Here is a 5387-nt window from a genome sequence, read left to right on the forward strand (position 1 = left end):
GCCCCGCATGAATGGGACGGCGGCGCGGGGCCCCGACGGAACGCCGCCCGCCGCGCGCCCCCGCCGCCACGCGCACGCGCACGGCCGCGCCGCCGCCGCTGAAAGGAGGGAGGGGGCAGCACCGCTCCTTTGAGCCTCCAGGGGGCGCCCGCGCCGCTGCGGGGAGGCGAGAGGCGGGAGCTGGCCGGCCACGCCTCCTGCTCCATCTTAAAAGGGCGATGGCTGGTGGGAGGTGGCTTAAAAGGGGCTGTGAGTAGGATGGGGCCTCTTGCAGGGGCACCTCAGGAAAGGCCGCAGACACTCTCGCCACGCCTCCAGCCGGCATAGCGGGGCTCAGCCGGCTGTCCTGTACGCTACAGAGCTCCTCCACCCAAGAAAAGTGCGCTGGGGACAGCAGCACCCCCAGCCCTCCGTGGCCATAGTAGCCCCCAAAGCACCACACGCACCAGTCTGCACAAAATGCATGGGCAGAACTACACCGATCTGTGCAAAACTCAGAGAAACAATGGCAAGGAGGGGGACATAGGGGAAACATCCCCCCCGAGCTACATAGAGGTGGGGCGACGCCTTATCCTGCTGCCCATCAGCCACCTCAGGCCCAGCCGCCATCTTGTGCCCCGCCATTACATCTTGTCCCTGCCCTCACAGGGATGCTCCCTCATGGCCTCTTGCCCAGAGGCCCCACACACAATCCCTGCTTGCCCAGCCCAGCCCGATCAGCACCGGGGCTGAAGCCTCACACAGCACTGCCGATAAGGGCCGGACTTTGTTCTCAGAGCTGTCAGCTCAGCATCTTTCTGCTGGTGCTGCGTCCGCATAAATTTACCAATGGGAAAAATAGTAAAAGCCATAAAAAAGACAAATGGGTGCCCTGAGTTGATTATTTGTCTTTTTAAAACACGCTCAGTGCCAGCCATTTTTATCACCATCATTCTCTCCTTTCCCTTTCCCTCCCACCAGGCCATGGCTTCCCCATGCCACGCTTCCTCCCCTGCCTGTCCTTGCATGTCTGTGTAAGGCCCTACAGAAAGGATCGACCTCCCTCCCATCGCTCTGGCAACCCTGGGCCAGGATGTGACCTTTTAAAAGGCAAACAGAACTAAATAACATCTTCATAATCAGGGCTGCACCTCCACTGATTTCACCACAGGCACATAAGTGTTGTGGAGCTGCAGTCCTACCAGGAGATGGAGGGATGGCCACTGATGCCTCACTGCAGCATGGAGCCCATGATCTCCCTCATGCTCGGGGTGCAAACCTGGGAGCCCTCCAGCCATAGAAGTCCACAGCCCACCAAGAGAGAATCACAGACCTCTAGGATTGTCCAGTCCAACCCCAGCCCACCTCCACCATGCCCACTGACCAAGTCCCTCAGTGCCACATCTCCACAGCTCTTGAGCACCTCGAGGGATGGTGACTCCACCACCTCCCCGGGCAGTCCTGTACCATTACCACCCTTTCTGATAAGAAACATTTCCTATTATCCAGCTTGAAAGATCACAGCCTCCAAACCTAGCCTGCAGGCCATGGGGGTTTCCAGGCACAAGCACTGCAAGGGCAATAAACACAGACAACCTCCCCACCCTGAGTGCAGCCAGCCAAATCTTTATCTCCACCAAACTGCACCACTAAGACAGACTTTGCCCTTTAGACTCAGAGGCACCGATGAAGTTTGGAGGTGCCAGCCATCAATTCTGCTGCAGGAATGCATGGGCTCACCTTGTAGAGACACGTAGAGATGCTCAGCCACATCCAGCATTGTGTTTCCTTCTGCCTGTGCCAGCAGTTACGGGCACGTTCAGATCCTCACCCAGGCTGAAAGCACTATTCCTGAATGCGGGGAGACCTTCTTCAGCCAGGAGAGTGCAGAGGTCACCGCTAGGCCCTTGGGAGAGGCAGGAGAGCGGGACAGAGAAGAAGAGAGGCCCTTAGAAGCTCTGGTAGGAGGGGGTAGGAAGGGAGGATGGAGTGGAGACCAGCTGGTTTGGATGGATGTGACAAAGTGCTCTTTAATTCCAACCCCACAACACCTGTTATGTCTAACTTAAAGCCCACTAGAAAACAAAGATGGCATCCCAAGATGCAGACACAAGGTCTCTCTCAACCCAAAGGGGTTTTTTTCCTCAGTTTTTCTCTCATATATCCCCCCCTTCCCTGCCCCTGTCAGCATCTGCCATGTGGAGACTGGGGGCTGTCACATCCCCCTGGGACACCGCTTTGGTGCCTGCCATTCTCCCACCTCTTATTTGTGCACAGGCACACATGGGGCCCAGACTTAAAAGCTTTTGAGATGGAGGAGAAGAGAGCAAATCAGCCTGCTCTGACGGCAGGGAAGTGGCTGGGGTTTGGATCATTTCCCCCAGACTGAAAGAAGAAGTTCTCTCTTTTTTTCTTTTTTTTTTTTTTTTTTATTATTCCCTCCAAGAGACTAAATTTAGTGAATTCATTTCACATTAAAAACTTGTCAGGTATTCACATCCAAAGAGGCTGCTACTTCGGTCTCTCAGGGGAGTTACTGAGACAGCGAAACCTCTTAAACATATAAAGAAAAAGGGAGAGATATTCAGGCAATCTCCCACTGCCGCTTTTAAATCCTCTCTCTAGCAGGAGGGCTGCACGGGCACCTTGCTCTCATGGCCACTATCTCACGCTGCAGATGCAGGGAAGAGGGGATGGATTATCCCTTCCTCACTCCATGCACAGGATGGAATCGTGCAGGTCCCGATCCCCAGCTCAGCACCAGCGGGAAGAGAGCTGGAGTGATTTGATTTTGCTGATAGTGAGCATGATGGATGGTCAAAGCAGTGATGAGTGAAACAGAGGTGGAAGAGCTCAAAAAAGAGTCCTGGCATCACTGTCACCAGCACACCTTCTGTCACCCAAGGAGCTCCAGCCCCAGCGATGTCACCTGGGGGCAGATGGGTCCTCCAGGGATTGGTGGCAGAATGAGGATGGGCCACAGAACTGTGGTTACAGTTACAGTTTTATTACTGCTTCAACATTCTAGCAATCAGGGTAACTCATCTACAGTTTCTAACAGTTAACACAGCGTATTGGTTGGACTAGATGATCTTTGTGGTCTTTTTCCAACCTTAAAGATTCTATGGTTATAAAATAGCATTGGTGATACTAAACATATTAACAGAGGTCAGGAGCAGGGTGTACAAGTCACAGAGAGGAATAAAAACAAGCAAGAAACACTAAGAGCCCCATGCCAAGAGCTCAGTGCAGAGACCTGGAGCAAGGCAGGAGTTTAAGCCAAAGTGGGAGCAAGCCTCAGTTTGCAGTGACCTACTGAGCCTGTGGACCTCCTATAGCCACTCTGATGTGCCCACAGGGCATGGGAACACGCTTGTCACTCAGGGCTTTTCCCCCAGAGCCCAGACTCCTCACCCCTGCAGCAGGATCCTCATTAGCACAGAAAGCCTGGTCCAGCCTCTGTTGGCCCTGTAATTGCTCTGCTCCACCCCCAGCATTGTGCATCCTCAACCCCCTGGAGCTGACAGACCTCCAAGGACTGACAGCCGCTGCTCCATCCCGCCTGAGGACAGCTGGCTTGAGTGGCACCTCAAAGGCACTCCAAATTTCAGAGCTCGGCAGGGTGCTGGGCGGAAGGGTTTGAGGCAGAAGATGACTTCGTTCTCAGCTGGACCAAAACCACAGAGGTTACGGGTTCGGCTGGCTCGTTCTCATTATGCTAAAAGCATGTGGCTGACTCTGCACTTCTTAAGCAGAACTTTGATCAAAATTACATTTAGATACAATCTGTTCTCGCTGTGTCTGGTGCACTTCCCTACCTTACCGAAGAGAGCGAGGGGCATTTTGTTCTCTAAAAGCACCCTGACAACTACGTTGTAAAAAGAAACTAATTGGGAGAGGATTAGATCGCCAAAGAGAGCCAGAATAGATGGGGAAGTTGTTCCGCTCAGCTCACCGGGTTAATCCAGTCCAACTGTGTGGTGAAGGGCTATAAATAAGCAGCTAAATTTGTGATTTTTCAACCATTTCTGACTGCTAAAAATTTCCCATTGGGAATGCAGACTTCTACACAGGTCTTCAAGCACAAATCATCTCCCCTGCTCACCTCCCATAGACCATCTGAAATGGTTCCCCAAGAGCCTGCAACCACAGGTTTAAACCCTTCGTGCGTGTAGGAATAAATTCCATGCCTTCATCCCAGAGGCTCTTTCTGCTGTGAAATGTGCGCAGAACAGCCTGCAACACAAATTTGGTCTTTGATACTCAACCTCTGTAGCTTTGCTCTGTCCCAGCACATCCTCTGCAAGTGAAGGGGCCTCAAGAAGAGATCAGTTCTGCACAGTTGCCAGCGATGGGGCTTTTTTTCTCCTCCTATCCTCACAGACATCACTGCTAATAAAGAAGCGGGGAGCGGGAAGCCTGGGCAGACAGGCTGGGGAGGCAGCACAGTGCCTAAACAGAGGGTTTGTCAAAGTTTTCCAGGAGGCGTCAGCAGCTCTTTAAGCTTCTTGACAGCCAGGATAACAAAATGTGTCTGCAGAGCTCTGGGGATCCAGACTGAAATTAAAATGGGTAATGAATAAAGCCATTTTTCAGGGGATCACAGCTGCAAATGCAGGCAAGGCCAGCAGGCATAAAGCACTCGAGAGGCACTTGGGGAAGGGACCCAACACAGCATGGGGGCTGTCGTTCCTCTTATCCCAGGGTGAGGAAAACACTTTGTTGCCTGCTTTTATCCTGTCCGTGCTGCTATGGACACCCTCTGGATCTGCAGGTGCCCGCAAAGCATTGCAAACAAATAGACCCTTCCTCCACCCTGCTGTGCTTATGTTCCTTGAAACGGGGAGTTTTCTATCAGCACTGCCATTAATTACAGTGAGAGGCTCCCTGCAACCGGGGCTGGAAAGCAAGAGGTCAGCCAAGCTAAGCAGGACATCTCAAAGGAGGGAGTGGGATCTGGAGAAAGAGAGGTCTGGAACTTCCCCGCAAATGCACCAGTCCTTCACACAGCACTTCCCCAGGTGGGAAGGAGCCCCACAGAGGCCCCTCGTCCATACCTTAATGGGTGAGCTTCTTCCTGGCTCCTCCATCCCTTTGCCTGCGACTCACAACAGCGCTTAATTAGCAGGAAGCCCGATGCAGACACCTGTCAACTCCTGGGAGACAACCAGCATTTCACGTTAGCTGCCCCAGGGCTGTTCGGCAGGAACAGCTCTCTCTCTGTATTGATATTCCTTCATCTCAACCTATTTTCCAAGCCGTCAAGCTGCCATCTCCCAAGGCCCGGGGAGAGCAGCCTCATGTCCATCAGCTCCCGGACTCTGGTCCCACCTTTGCAGCTGCTGACGAACCACTTTGTGCTTCCATCCAGCAGCCGGAGGGCTCCCTGCTAAGCAAATCAGACATCC

Source organism: Centrocercus urophasianus, unplaced genomic scaffold, assembly GCF_019232065.1.
Source record: "Centrocercus urophasianus isolate 14NV4802_14NV808 unplaced genomic scaffold, USGS_Curo_1.0 seq_22, whole genome shotgun sequence".
Lineage (NCBI taxonomy): Eukaryota > Metazoa > Chordata > Aves > Galliformes > Phasianidae > Centrocercus > Centrocercus urophasianus.